The sequence below is a fragment of the Coturnix japonica genome, chromosome 1, assembly GCF_054131305.1.
Source record: "Coturnix japonica strain WE chromosome 1, WE-NBRP24, whole genome shotgun sequence".
NCBI classification, from domain to species: domain Eukaryota; kingdom Metazoa; phylum Chordata; class Aves; order Galliformes; family Phasianidae; genus Coturnix; species Coturnix japonica.
The window spans coordinates 167,313,612-167,329,684 of record NC_140663.1 but is presented as its reverse complement, the minus strand read 5'-3'; the positions used below and the strand labels follow the sequence as shown (position 1 = coordinate 167,329,684).

At 35.3% G+C, this 16,073-nt stretch overlaps 1 protein-coding gene across 10 annotated transcripts in view; it reads left to right on the top strand.

The window, feature by feature from the left end:
• CNTN5 (contactin 5) overlaps positions 1–16,073 on the top strand; it is a 538,457-nt gene that overhangs the window by 78,792 nt on the left and 443,592 nt on the right. The window lies entirely within an intron of this gene.

Here is a 16,073-nt window from a genome sequence, read left to right as displayed (position 1 = left end):
TGTGAGACCAAAACACTGAATGCCCCAGTCTAGTTTTACTTACCAGTACCCGAGGTATGAATGCATCTGTCACTGGGACTGACCGAGGCCTGTCGTGTTAACAACAGCAGCCTGCTCCAGGGAAGATTGCATTTCCTGACATGTAAAGGTAAGTTTTGAAGCCACCAGTAATGGAGGTTGAAATAGACCTGAATTCTTATTTCCACAGCAGGAAATCCAGGTGCTCTATGAACACCATGGATCCCAGTGCTCCCAAGTTCATATCAATTTCTGACAGAAGCCAAAGGGATATGTATCTAGGGGCAGTTATCAAGGCGGGGCTGTTCGAAAGCCTTGCTGCACTAATTTCTTAGCTGCAATTAACAGTTAGTGAATTGGCATGGCAACAGCACAGCTGTGCTGTCTGGAACCCATACTTCATTGCAGGAGAGTTTTCTGCCAGTTTTCCTTGTTAGTGAGAGGGGAATAGGAGAAAGGTGTGAAATACACACAAATGCCCATCCACCCATTACAACCATGGAAATTCTCAACCACAGCCATTACAATCCACCCGCTACAACCTTACAGCAACCCTACAGCAGAGCTCCTGGTTTAGATAAGACTGCTTTATACAACAATGTTGCATAGGCAATCGGTTATCATTTCATTTCAGTAGAGCTCTCCTTCTCCTGGCATTATCTTACCTGTTTTATGAGCAGTCATTCTTTGTAACTATTTTATTTTCACTGCAAATTCTTTGAGACAGGGGTTAATTGTTCAGCATATTTTGCAAAGTGATGTGTACACTTACACTTCTAACTAAGCAAAAAACAAAAGCAGCATCTTGAAAGATTTATTGAACAAGGCTATAGCATAAGAATATTTTCCTCAAAGAGGATAAAAATAGTTAACAGAAAAATTCTCATTTAAACTTACAAGATCATAAGATAATTCCCATAACTGTGAGATTACTGACACCACTGTGTATATTGTTCTTTTAATTGTTTGCTAATTAGCAGTTCTGGAGTAGACCAAATTGCTGTTTGGCAGGCTGCACTGTGGCATAGTGTTGGCACCCCTTATCTCCTATACTCCATCTGTTCTTCCCCTCTTTCCTTCCATTAGCTGTGAGTAGGGGAGTATGTTTGCTCATGGATTCAAATGAGAAAGCAGATTTCCCTCAGAAGAAATCTGACATAGCCATTCTGGAATTTTGAAGCACAAATGAACAAGAGTGGTTTTTTGTTTGTTTGTTTGTTTTTTTTTTTTTGTTTTTTTTTTTGTTTGTTTTTTTCTTTCTTTCCTAAAGAAATATTGAACTAAAATTAGTATTAATTAATTATATCTAATAACCTGTACTCCTTATCTTTAAAGTTTCAAATCAGAGAAATAAGCAGACCAGAGAAATGAGCAACAAAATTACATCTCAGAGAGAGGAGAAAAAAAAAAGATGGAAACGTGAATAATATAAAAAGTAATCATCGGAGTAGAAGTCTAGGTTTCTTTCCACTTTCTGTAATCATCAAGTAGTATGCACATGAGAAATAGTAAAAATAATTTAAAGAAATTAAATGGAAACAGAATCAACTTCTGAATAAACGTGAACAATCACTGACATGAAACAAGTCTCTGCTGTCATTCCATGTCATCTCAGTCCTGCTTGTAATGTAAGCATTTAATTTACAGCCCATAAGCCCGATTATTATCCTCTGAGATCATACAAAGATCTGGCATAAATGGTGTTTATTGTTTTGTGCTTGACCTGAAGTCTAACTCTGAAGATGCAAATAACATATTCTGTTGGAGGTGGAGATATATGTTGCAATATTTAAAACTGTCTCCCAATTTCTTTCTATGAAATTTATGTGATTATTTTTGTTCCTGGTCTTCATAACGATTAAGATGTTGTAGATTAGAATGAACTCAACAAAGGGTGTGTCAAAATATGGTTTCTATAAATATGTAGTAAATAATGATAGATGATATGCCAAAATTACTTTCTTTCATATAAAATTGTTTATATCTTTGTTATGTTTGGCATGAAAAAAGTGGGACTCGATGTCTTCTAGCTAGTGAATGACTTGGTATTTTTTACTTTTCCCAAGTATCTAAACAAAAATATTATAAGTTATAAAGATTAATGACACAGTAAGATTAAGATGATTGCAATTAAAATCAATAGTGGATGAAAAGCTTGGCATGAGCCAGCAGCGTGCTCTTGCAACCTAGAAGGCCAATCACCATTGGCTTCATTGAAAGAGGGGTGGCCAGCAGGGAAAGAGAGATGACTGTCTTCCTCTGTTCCACCTTTGTGAGGCCCCATCTTCAGTACTGCATGCAGGTCTGAGGTCTCTTTCACAAGAAACATGTGAAGCTGTTGTAGTGGGTCCAGAAGAGAGCCAAGAGGGCTGGAGCACCTCTCCGGTGGAGAACGGCTGAGGTAGTTGGGCTTGTTCTTTCTGGAAAAGAGAAGGCTACAGGGAGACCTCATTGCAGCTTTTCAGTGCTTTAAAGGAGCTTATAAACAGGAGAGAGACTGAGTTTATACACAGGCAGATAGTGATAGGATGAGAGGGAATCATTTTAAAATAAAAGAGGGGAGATGTAATTAGATGATAGGAGGAATTTCTTTACTTAGAGGATGATGAGGCACTAGCACAGGCTGCCCTGGGAGCTGCGGATGTTCCATCCCTGGAAGTGATCAAGGCCAGGCTGGATGGACCCTGGGCAGCCTGAGCTGGTGGAGGGCATCCTGACAATGACAGGGGGTTGCAACTAGATTATCTTTAAGGTCCCTTCCATCCCAAGTCATTCTGTGATTTTTTTATTTTTTTTTTTATTTTTTTAAGTAAAACAAGCAGGAAATCTGAGGTAGTGGGATCTGATTCCTTTGCAGAAATGGCAACTGTCTGCAGAGTTTGTTCCTCTGTAATTGTACTGCTCTTCGTAAACATCAAGGTGCTACATCAGATACAGAGTATGACTTCTCTTAATAAGCTAAATAGAAACTGAGGGTGTGGAATGTTTTTTATAGCACCTGAATTCTGCAGGTCTAACCAAATAGCTATGAGAAGTTGTATTCCTCAAATAAATTGTGTTTCAGAGTTGTTTCAAGGATAAAGAACATAGCAGTGTTAGCACTTTTTACAAATGAAATGTAATTCACTGCTGTGGATCACACATTTATTTTTGTCTTGCTGCCTCTCTCACACAGAACATCAGGCTTGTAATAGCCTTTGCACTTATACAGATGTTAGATCATACTATGATCTACTTTAAGATCATACTATGTCTTGCTGCATTTATTTTTTTATTTTTTTAGACCTTAGTATGCAATGTAATTTTCAGGAAAAATATACATATCTCAACATCCAACTACAGCTTTCAAAGGTACTTCTTTATCAGTGGTTTTTTTTTGTTTTTTTGTTTTGTTTTGTTTTTTGTTTTTTTTACCTTTCAATCTGTTTTTTATTTGATTCAATTTGATTCTTAGCAAAGATGTTGGAATTCTGTCTGTACCAAATGGAGATTATTAGCATCTTGCTGTGTAGCTGACTTTGAGAGATTCATGGTTTCCATATAATGAAATGTAAATATGCTACTATTATATATATATAATTCTTCAGGCTCCTCCAGTGACAAGTGGTTGTGACCATCACTAATTAATTCAGATTGTTGAATGGCTTGGGAAGGTTTTTAGATTTTGTTATGGAGCAGAGGGTTACATTTTACTTTTTAAAGAACTGTTTGTGAATTTTCAGAAAAACAAGATTAGATCATCAGACAGTGCACTTAACATGTATTTCAGTATGCTCTGAGTGCCAACATGGCTTTCTACACTCACTGTAGCTGATCGTTAGATATTTTACTGCCTTTATCTTTGGTCTGAGCCAATTGTCTAGACCCTCATTGTTTCCTACAGCCCTTGCCTTATAGCTATTTCCCATATTTAATCAAGTTTTACATTTAGCTATTACTAAATAGACAGAGCTGCTCTTCGTGAGAAATTCTTTCTTCCTAACTAGACATGAAAGATAGGCACTTAAACTATTCTACCTATGTCTGTTCATTATTTGCAACAACATATTCCCTGAGATACCACAAAACTATCTCTAATGCCCAATAGAAATTGTAAATAAGTAAATAAATAAATAAATAAAATTGTTTTTTACTAAGAAAAATCTAGAATAAAATATGCCAATACTCTCAATAATGATATTTTCCCTACATTTTCCTGTTTCCCCTGTTCCTCCTGTTCAATATGTGTGTTAAGCCAGTAAGCACCATCATAAAATGCTACAGGCTTAAATGTGTACCATATGCTCATGGAGCACAGCTGTTCCTGTTGTTGTGTCAGAAAACAGAAAGCAGTATTGCTTCAGTTTTCATTGCCTAGAAAAATAAAGTGCTTTCCAGAATATCTGTGACTTAAATTTAAGGATGATGTAGGTGAGGATAAAATGGACAGGAAATCTGTGTAAAGTTTTCTTAAGACATTGATGCGATGCCTCTTGAGCCTCTTTTCTCCAGACTGAGAAATCACAGCTCTCAAACATTTCTCATAGTAGAGGTGCTCTGCTCTCTTCAGCATCTTGGTAGTCCTCCGTTATACTCTTTCCAGTATGTCCACATCTCTCTTCTGTTGGGCAGCCCAGGATTGTATGCAACCTCACCAATAGGTAAGCAGAGAAGGATCATCTCTCCTGACCTGCTGCCAATACTTTGCCTAATGCAAACAAAAATAGTCTTTCTAGTGTCAAGTATTCTGAGACATGTACAACTTGTACACACATCCTGGTGCCTAGGGTAGTTCTTCCCCACATGCAAAGACTACTTTTCCTTTTTGAACTTCATGAGATTGCTCTCACTCCATTTGTTCATTCTGGCAGGGTTATTATGAATGGCTCCGTGACCCTCTGCTAAGTAACTCAGTTCCTGTAGTTTTGTGTAATCCATGAGTTTACCAATGCTGCTTCATTATCCAGATGGCCAGTGAAGAAGTTAAACAAGACTGGACCCAGCCTTCGTGCCAGAAGTCTGGTGCTAACTTTGATATCAGTAGAGATTGAGGCTAGTGCATCAACAATTGAAGAATGCATTTAGCAGTTAACAGTGGATCTCCACGAATGCAAATTTAAATATTTCTGTTAATTTGATACCAAAGTTATCTAATTCCTCTGCAAATAGAAGCACCAAAAGTCCTATACAGTGCTAAGGATTGTTTGACAGGACTAAGAAATCATTTTAAAGCAAAAGTCTGTATATAGGGCTGAGCACTAGTTATAGATTTATTCAAACAGAAATCCATCAAAGGCTTTGCACTCAGAGCGTACAGATTTCTTATTTGCATTAGATTTTATTTTTAAGCAGACAAACATGCCTCATGAAACTCAAATAAGACCTATGTGTCTGTCAGAGAATTTAATTCTAGCCATTCACTGCAGATTAAGAATCAGATTAAGATTGAACTACAAACAAAATCCAGCTGGATGGAAGGATTGAAGTGCAAAACTGGGTCATATTAACAGCTTTGACCAATGATTATCTAGATAAATGCAATAATCTAAACTGAATATCATTGTTTAGATATGTCCCTAAATACTGTACTTGGAATGATTTTAGTACTATTGCCTGTTTAATCAACTACTATAGCCACTCAGATAACCATCTGCCTTAAGCACGCACTGTGAGTCTTGTGCTTGGCTTATAAACTCAGTATGCTCTAAATTTTCTTAATCTGGAAATATAATGTCTAGATGAATGCTTTATTAGCAGCTGAAAGCTAGAATATTGCTGAGTTTGCCTTGCTTTCTAAAGTTTGTGGCATTCAAATATTCTGAATAAAGTATGTACCCACCTTTGCCCTACATAACCTGCTGTGTAACCAAAATGTATTAATTTATTTGGAACTGGACATATTCCTTAAAGACATTATTCTTTGTTAATTAAAGGTTTCTGAGTGAAAACTATCTTGTTCTGAATATTGAGATATTCAGTATATATACAAAAACAAATCCTTGTCTCTATTCCCAAGAAGTCAAGAAATGCAGAAAAATACATTGATTTCATAAAATGGTTACAAATGATCTGTCATGAGATTAGTCAACATGTTATTCTGTCTAATCCACTGATAGCATTCCTTTTATCTGGAATGATTTTGAAAAATTAATAAGAATAATGACATTTATAGTTTCAACTGAATATTATAGAAGAAATAAAGGAATTACCATGGGAAAGAAAATGTTGTTTAATAAGGTATGGTTTCTTTTCATAACTCGGTTTATAAAAACTGTTTTCAGAATCTTACTATACATGATAACACAATCACACAAAGCATCTTTTTCAATGGTCTCTTCCATATTTGTCTTCCAGAACTCATTTTTAGTTGTGTATATACAGCTTAAACAAAATCTGAAGTGTTCGCTGTTTGCAGGGTAAATTATAATGACTCAAAATAAATTCTTGGTTTCCAACTAGAGACAATTGTTTAGAAGATTTTGGTAATACAAACTAAAAGGAAATGGCATAATGACTTATTCAGGGTTTTTAAATACTCCATTAAAAAATTACTGTGCATCACCACCCTCCAAGTGAAAAACCTCCTCCTAATATGTGACCTAAACATCCCTTGTCTCAGTTTAAGACCATTCCCCCTTATCCTATCACTATCCAGCCATTCCCCCTCCTGTTTATACACTTCATTCAAGTACTGGAAGGTCACAACAAGGTCTCCCTGGAGCCTTCTCATTTCTAAGCTAAACAAGCCCAGTTCCCTCAGCTTTTCCTCATAGGAGAGGTGCTCCATCTCTCTGATCACCTTAGTGGCCCTCGTCTGGACCCACTCCAAGAGATCCATGTTATTCCTGCAGTGGGGGCCCAGTCCTGGATGCAGTACTGCAAATCTGGGGCCTCACAAGAGCTGAGTAGAGGGGGACAATCACCTCCCTCTCCCTGCTGGCCACCCCTTTTTTAATGCAGCCCAGAACACAGTTGGCCTTCCGGGCTGCAAGTACACAGTACAGGCTCATGTCCAGCTTCTCGTCCACCAGGACCTCCAAGTCCTTCTCCACAGGACTGCTCTCAAGGAGATTTTCCCCCAGTTTGTATAAATAGCTTGCATTCCCCCATCCCAAGTGCAGCACCCTGCACTTTGCCTTATTGATCCCCAGGCCCACTTTATGGGCCCACTTCTCCTGCCTGTCCTGTCCAGCCCTAAATAGCCATTTTCTTCTTTCCTTTTTTTTTTTTTTTTCCCCTCCCCCTTCTTTTTTTTTTTTTTTTTTTTTTTTTTTGAGTCTTTCCGAGTTCTAGGCAGGAAGGTGTTCTCACTTCTTCACAAAGTAATTAAATGCTTTTGAGTCTTTGACTCATAAAAAGTCTGCCTGTCTGTAAAATCTACTGCTGTGATTACAGTATTGCATAGAGCAGCTCTAAGCATATGTTTGCAGCCCCTACCTTTCCTTCTGGGATTTGGGAGAATATGAAAACTACTTCTTGAATGACCCTATAACAATTAGTAGAGAGAAAATGTAGAGAGTGTTTCCAAGGATTAAAAGTATTTTATTTTTTGTAGTGTTGATGTCAGAGAGGTGAGAAAAGCAATGTCCTTTAACATATCTGAAGTTATTCATTGAGGTATTCTGATTCTGTGAAGCATGACAAAATAAGGTCAGCTTGTCCACCCTTGGATAGTGCTAGGGAATCCCTAAATAACACAGTTTTCAGAGCAGTGATGTGAAAATTGCACATGCTGTTTTGATGTCTAATCTGAGTGTATAGGTGGATGCTAGCAATATTTTAGCATTTCACAGTCAATACTGTTTGACTTGTTTGTTGATTTCTATTGAGGTAGATATGAAACACTTTAAAAGTGAGCTTGAAATCGTTGACAGCCGTGTACCTAAATATCGAAGAAGCTTTGCAAGGATAAGCAACAAATGTAAAAAAAAAAAACAAAAAAAACAAAAAAAAACAAAAAAAACCATAATGCATAAAATGAAAAAAGGTATGGAATTAAAAAAAATCTACAACATCATCATAAAGTTCCTAGAAACCTTATTTTTATCTTGCTTAAGTTCAGGCGTTCTGCTTTCTTGGGAACAGCAGAATTAATTATATTCAAATTGCTTAATTTTTCACACATGCATACCTAGAGCCTTCCATTGGAAGATTCTCCTAGAAAATACTTAACTCCAAGTTACATTAAGAAGTTCTTGTGAAAACAAATCTTCCATGATGAGTTATGACAGATGGTAATTATGAACTGCAAAATCATGGTGATCAGAAGGGATCTCTGTGTCCATCCTCCCTACTTAAAAAATGGTCTGACTACAGAAGGTTCCTCAAAACTGAGCCTAATCATGTTTTCGATATCTCAATAAATGAATGTTCCACTGTCTATCTGGGCAGTCCTAGTAAATTAGTGATATCTCCTAGGGTCTCTGAGATACACAGCCTCAGGAGAAGTGACGTTACCGACAAAAGCACATGTTAATAAAATAGAACACAAATAGAACACATCCCTGATGGTCACTGGCATCTGCCAAGTAACCACTGACACAGAGAAGCTCTGGAGAAAGGAAGCAGTTCTGAGATCATGCCACAAAAGTCAAGTCAGAACGTTAAAATCAGGGTTGGGACCACTAAGGTATGAGACCAGGCATGGTAAAACAACTTATGTTTGTTTCTACAAAATCAGATCTCTTACATATTTCTTTAGAAATTTCTTTTGGAAAGTTCTCAAAATATAGCAGTTCATGGGAAAGTTATAACAGGAAGAAGAGAGTCATGATGATTGTACTCTAGCTCTGTGTTTACGAGGCATTTGACAATTTCTTTAGTTTGGTACTGAGCAGTAGAATTTCAGTTATTTCTATATTATTCTATTGTCTTCCTTCCCGCTTTTTAAGTTGAGCTAAACTCTTTTGAAATCCATTGAGCCCATATAATTACCAGTATTTTGTATCTCAGAATCTGGGGAAAAGTAAGATTCTCTTGTTCTTATAAACATCTAAATCACATCTATTCTCCAAAGCTTTACATTTATCACCCAATCTATTCATTGTTTGTTTTTCTTAATGGTAGCTTAAAGGTAATAATCATTTTTAGATAAAAATCTAAAATAAGACAAGTTTTGTCTTAAAGTGATTACTATACTCAACTATAAGGGAAGCCCAGCTGATTACCTCTGTTATGGACATCTAACTTGGGAATGTTAGTATTAGGGATTAGGGGATAAGATGGTATAAATTTTCACCACAGTGACAGTACAAGAGTATTTAATTCTTGTAGGACCTCTAACACTCTTCACAATTACATCTGATAATTAACAAAGTGAATGGAAGCCCTGTAGGGAAGGAGCAATATCCGAACAGGGAGAGAAATTTGAGGACTTAGAAATATCTGATAGGTCAGAAATGACTACTCTGAATAAATGAGGAGAGGAAGTGATAGAAGAAATGCTAGAGGTCATGTTGGAGTAGTGGTAATATTGTACCCTTGACAATTGGATAGTCATTAAAAGCATTCGTTCGTCATTTCTATTTAATCACAGCACCTGAAGCATTAAAGTAAATGTCAAAGTAAACTTTAAAATTAAGTTAAATGCATATGGTTGCATGACCTGCCCCATGCAGCCTGTGAGGCCAATTAGCGCAGACATAAATTAATAGATCAACTGATTAAAATGTCTTTTTAATATAACTAATTGGAGATAAAAAGAACTAAAATTCCATATTTTTAATTTTACCCAAAGAAATAATTGCTATCATCTGTGATTTCTATACACTGTAATTTGAGATATATTAAAGTTAATAGAAGATATATATATTATAAAAGAGATGAAAGATATTTCTTCTTATTTTCCTATAGATATGGCATTTAAGATAGTTGACTTAGCTTGCTATCACTTAGTTTCCATACAGTTATTGACATTCATAGATGGATAGTTATTCAGGCAGTTCTGTTGTTCATTACCATCAAGTCTGTTATACAAAAAGTAACTGCAGATGCAAAGGAAGAAATAGGAGGCAGAAAGGGCAATTAAACTCTAAATGTGCAAGCAACTCTAACGTGGATTGACATATGGAAACCCTAGAAGAATTCTGCATGATACAAGGAAGTCTGTCAGCTTTGTAGGTTATCTCTTGATCACCTCCAGATGTTTGCGGCTTGTGAATTTACACTCAAATTGAAATATGGTACTTGGCATCGATATTTTAATGCATTTAAATATTGTGCCATACTAAAATTGGTTCATTAAATAAGTTGTTAACCAGTATCCTGAAGCAGCAAATACAGAATTCAAAAATGTTCAATAGTGCACACATCAATCACAGGCAAACATGGCACATAAATGATTTTTTATGACTATAGGATACAGCTAGAAAGAGCAAATGAGGAGGAAAAAAAAAAAAAAAAAAAAAAAGTAACCTTGAAGAGACATGAAACAGACAGCATAACTTTGGATCATACTCTTCTATGAAACTGAGCGTCTTATGTCTTCAGGTGAGTTAAATTTATTAAAAAGAAAAACAACAACAACAGCAACAAAAAGCACATAAAACCATATAAAGAAAACCATTCTGAAGCACTGAATTATAAACTTATTGGAACAAAAAAGTAAAATATTTAAAGTTTGTCAAATCTGCAATGAAAAATGAAATTATAGACCATATTATCTTTATATACCTTTATATTCCTTTATACTCCCCACATTTATGCTCATTCACCTCATTCCCCTTCCCATAATTTCCCACAGTTCGATGGGGGAGAACGTTTCAGTGCTCTCCTGCTAACAACTAGAGATGTCATATATACCCTAATCCTGAGTTACTCTTGGTTTCATAAACCTCCCACTAGGAAAAAGGCAAAGGAGGGAGAATCACTGAATTAATAATATTTTTATCCATTTCCAGTGCCCCATGAATTATAGTGTAACTACACATTCAGGGATTTCTCATAACTGATCATAATGAAACTTGCAGCATTTTTTTTTAGTGTGTGTGATTTCTACTGGAAACTGATTCCTCACCTTATATCTGACTGCTGTTTTAATGTATGTCATCAGGAATATACTTAATCTGAGATCAAATGTATTAGTAGTCTAGCTGCTGGTCATGATCTTGTGGAAAACTCAGCACCTCAGACACGAATGTAATCTGTCATATGATCAAAACTGTAGCAACTAGCATAGCAATAAATTACAATTTAATTTACATTTTCATTCTAAAAATGAAATGTAAATCCCTTTAATTAAAATATAAAAACAATGAATGGCATTTTATCAAAATGTTTTACAAAAAAAATCCAGCACGTTTTTGTTGTTAGTTTTTCTGTATGTATGTTTTGTGTTCATTATATTTTGTATTTATTTTCTATCAAGGTATTTAGGTACTTGGAAGTTTATGGGCATTAGATTTTCTCTTTCAGACATTCATAGATTAGCAAAGTCAGTATGTGTAATTTACAGGGTTCGATATTTAGGGTTGGTACTGATTCTTAGCTAGATTGAGCCTCAGAATATCTCATCTTATGTGTCTGCCTCTGAAAGAGTACATAATATATACAGTACCAGAATAAACCATGGGCAGTCAAGTGTTAGTTCTGCACAAGTTCTCTTTACAGTAGAACACATAAATTTATAATAGATTGTTGTATTTCCCTTAATGTGAATATAATGACATTAAGAGTTATGCTGGCCAGCATTTTATGTGTTCAGGAAATGTTTTTGCAGTGTCCTAAAACTTGAACATAGGAAGTTCTGTAGTAACATGCCAAATAAGTTATTTATGATAAGGGTGATGAAGCACTGGAACAGGTCACCCAGAGACATTGTGGAGTCTCCTTCTATGGAGATATTTAAGATCTTTCTGGATGCCCACCTGTGTGACCTATAGTAGGGAACTTGCTTTAGCAGGGTGTTGGACTTTGATGATCTCTTGAGATCCCTTCCAACCCCTGCAATTCTGTGATTCTGTGATATCGTTTTGTACTGAATTTTAGTGATTTGTTCTCATATTTATTTTCTTAATGTTATATATATATACTTTTTCATTTCCCACTAATGGGAGCTTGTTGCATTCAAGTGGTAACAGAATTAGAAAAAATATAATAAGCTTTTTAAAAAGTGTACATTCTTGCAATAAGTTACATGAGTATATTTTTTTAAAATACTTGTTTTGCAGGACAACAGGTACTGGCCAGTGTTACATTAGGGACTCTTGAATGTGGAGAAGGCTGAGAGAGGATCCCGTAATTGTTTAAATATATAAAGTGCAGCAGTACAGTTGATGGGGCAGACTCTTTGGTACTGTGCAGAAATAGAACAAGGGGAAATGAGATTACAGTGGAACACAGGAAGTTCCATACTACCACAAAGAAGAGCTTATTTAGAGTGAGGATGACAGAGCACTGGAACAGGCTGCCCAGGAAGGCTGTGGAGACTCCTTCTCTGGAGATTTTCAAGACCATCTGAATACTTTCTTGTAAGACATTTCTGTAGGAACCTGGTTTAGCAGGTGGTTGGACTCAATAATCTGTAGAGGTCCCTTCCTATCCCTACAACTTTGTGATTCTATGATTTTGTGAGTCCCAGCCTAGACAGTCTGCCTCTTCACTATGAGTCCTTTTTGTAACATGGCATTTGATCAGACAGTAAAATAAGATTCTACATTTTTATGGTACTTAGGATATTCCCAAGTATGAGATTCATGATTTAATATTACAAGGGCTATGGAGAACATGTCAGTATTTTGTGTTCTCAGTAACATTTCCAAAGTAATTATAGCATCAAGAAATAACATCAGAAATTGCTGATAGCAATATTTCTCCTGTTCTTTAATCTGTTTTGCTTCTCTTGGCTTTAGGTATTCTTATAGAGTCTGCTTCTGTAGGGGTTTTTATGCATCCTGGTTTAGGAGTACAAATGCAAGAGATTACCTAAGGTTGCTGGATACCAATTGTTGGATCTTTTAAGAACAATTTAAATGAACTAAAAATAGAAAAGGTACAACATTTTATTGCGAATTAAGCATTCTTTAAGGTTTTTGTTTTTGTTTTGTTTTGTTTTGTTTTCAGCTTCTCATCAGCCCTATTCATCTCTTGTTCTGTATTTCTATGACGTGTAGATTATTCATGAAAACAGTATATTGGGCATATGGTAAATGTGTAATTTACCAGAGCCATTTCTTCCCTTTGTTCCAGTAGAAAGGTGATTTCATTGCTTTCCCATGTCACTGTTTTCAGCATTTAACTATCTGTATAATTATTCATATTTTTTCTAATATCAAATCTAATCTTTTCTGTTAAACTCATTTATTCTTGTACTATCCCTAGTGAACACAGAACTTAATTGCTCACTGATGAAGCCCTCCTCATATTAGCATAAGATAAAATAATGGAATATAATGACTAACAGAGTCTACCTGATGCCCTTGGAGATCTTGTCAGTTCAGCCTTGATTGCAGCAAAAGACAGAAAGAGTATAATCCCAAAGATTTCATGTATATGTAAGAGTACTGCTTTTATTATCACTGGTTGATAGTATTTTACTTATTTCTTTAAATTGAATGTGTATTTATAATTATTATTATTATTGTAATTGGCTTTAGTCCTATAGATCTCATGTTTTTAAATTCTTAAATTTTATACAAATATATAAAAGACATTGAATTATTTCTAACTTGTCCTAATAAACCTGCTTATTGTTATGATGTCATTATGCGTATTAGCTGCCTTAATTAGGGAAGGAATGTGTATTTTTAGTATATTCTCACATCTTAAAAATCTCTACTAATGTAAAATTTTTGTTCACAGTCAAGTTTTCATAGAATTTTCTACCTAACACTTTATATTTTTAACTGAAAATCTAAATATTTTCTTGTAATATTTTCTAAACTCAGGCAAAAGAGAGTTATTTTTCATCTTGCTTTACTTGATAATGTTTAATAAATTGTAATACTGTCTTTAAGTCTCTTTGAACTTTTTATTTAAAGAAAAGTTTCTCCGGGCTTTTCTGTTACATATTTTCCAAGCCTTTTTTTAACCTCCTTGATTTTCCTATCCTTCACTCTATTTTAATAAAGTGTCGTAGAATCATGGAATATCCTGGGTTAGAAGGAATCTTAAGGATCATTTACTCCCAATACCCTTGCCACAGGTAGGAACACCTTCCATTAGCTGAGACTGACTATCCAACACTGACTTGAGTTTCTTTGTCCTTATAATCAAAAACAGTGCTCACAGACTCTGGAACCTCACAAGATTCAACTAGAATTTTTATTATTATCCATCTTATTTAAATATTTTCTTTAAACATAAATCAGATTGAGCTGTATTTTCTCTAACTGTAGGGCACATATTCAATTTATATTCTATTAAAACTCTTGTGACCTTGGGTATTATAGTGCTACTAATTAGTTATTCTTCATTTTGGAACTGTCTTCCAGTTTTTCCTAACAGCAGCACTTCACAGATATCTAAACTTTCATAAATATCTGAAGGGAGGTGGGAGGTAAATGGATGAGGTCAGGCTATTCTCAGTAGTGTGTAGCAGTAGGACAAGAAGTAATGGCCTAAAACTTGAACAAAGGAAGTTCCATACTAACATGTGGAAGAACATTACAGTTGGGGTGATGGAGTAATGGAATGGGCCACTCAGAAATGTTGTGGAGTCTCCTTCTGTGGAGATATTCAAGACTCTTCTGGATGCCTACCTGCGTGACCTACTGTAGTGAATGTGCTTTAGTAGGGATGTTGGACTCAGTGATCACTTTCTTGAAGTCCTTTCCAACCCCTGCTATTCTGTGATTCTGTAATATCTTTTTTTTTTTTTTAACCAATATTTTCAATATATTAAAACCATATTTATATCCTGTCCTGTCCTACAGAGTGTTTATAAACTGTTCTATGATCTGCTTTAATTAGAAAGATGGTATATATTTTTCTATAAATGTATAGAATAGGCAATTAATATGCTCTCTTAATAAATCATGGATAATAATTCTCTGGAAACAAAGGCTGTCAAAGGTCAGTCTTTCAAGTCCCAATAAAAGGGCTGGCACTGAATAAAAGTTTATCTGCTATTATTAATAATGTAGCATATACATTTCAGGATGAATTTAAATACCGTCCTTCTTGATTTCTTGTTATAACAGCTTAGGATAGGTGCTTTAATGTCTATCAAAGACAGTCTTTATTTCATTTCTAGAGCATCTACTACAAATTGTTGTTGAAGAAAGCTATTGAGATGGATTACTCTCTAGTCTGATCTCGTACTGAAAAATCTAAAATCTCCACTGTGATGAGAAGACAGATCATCTGAGTCAGAGCATAAGCTGAAAAAGATGGCTGTGTGGTTTAGTATTAGAGATCTGGGCATTTACAAATCCTTCATGATATCAAGTAAGTTTTTTTGTTTTTGTTTTAACTTTAATTAGCTGCTTTTTTTTTTTTTTTTTTTTTTTCCATTTCTTTTTATAAGATGGAGGTTATTTTGTTTGTAAGTGGAGCACAATTAATGTGTCTATTGTCAAGAGATAATAGGTGGAAGACTGAGATGCTTTTTACTGAAGTTACTTTTCAGAGAAGAACAAATTGTCAAAGATTTTATAGATCTTGCTGTTGCAGAATCAAGATGGCTTTGGAAGGCAAAAAGCAAGGCATTCATACAATACATTAATGCATGTACACACTGTAATAGTGTCAAAAGGAGTCATGTCACAGAGGAAGCAAATCTTGAAAACACGGGCAATATAACCACTCAAATTCATTTCTGCAGGGCAATGATGTAACTGGGAATTCAAGAAGGAGCTTTTTCCTTTCTCTTCTCAAGCAAATTTTTCAGTTTTTCAACTATTAGTTTTCTCATATTGACCCCATTTGAGCTGTTAGAAGTAAAAATTATTGCTGCTTTCCTGGCCTCATGGAAAGCACATCAAGCAATTGAAATGGGAATGTTCAATCTGTAGAAATATTCTGATAAACTCTAATGAACAGTCACCCTTTCCATTGTGTTTCACTTGCTTATTTGTTTTGTTTTGTTTTTGTGGAAATGACAGATGAAGAAAGTATGGAAATACAGTTTCATCTTTTTG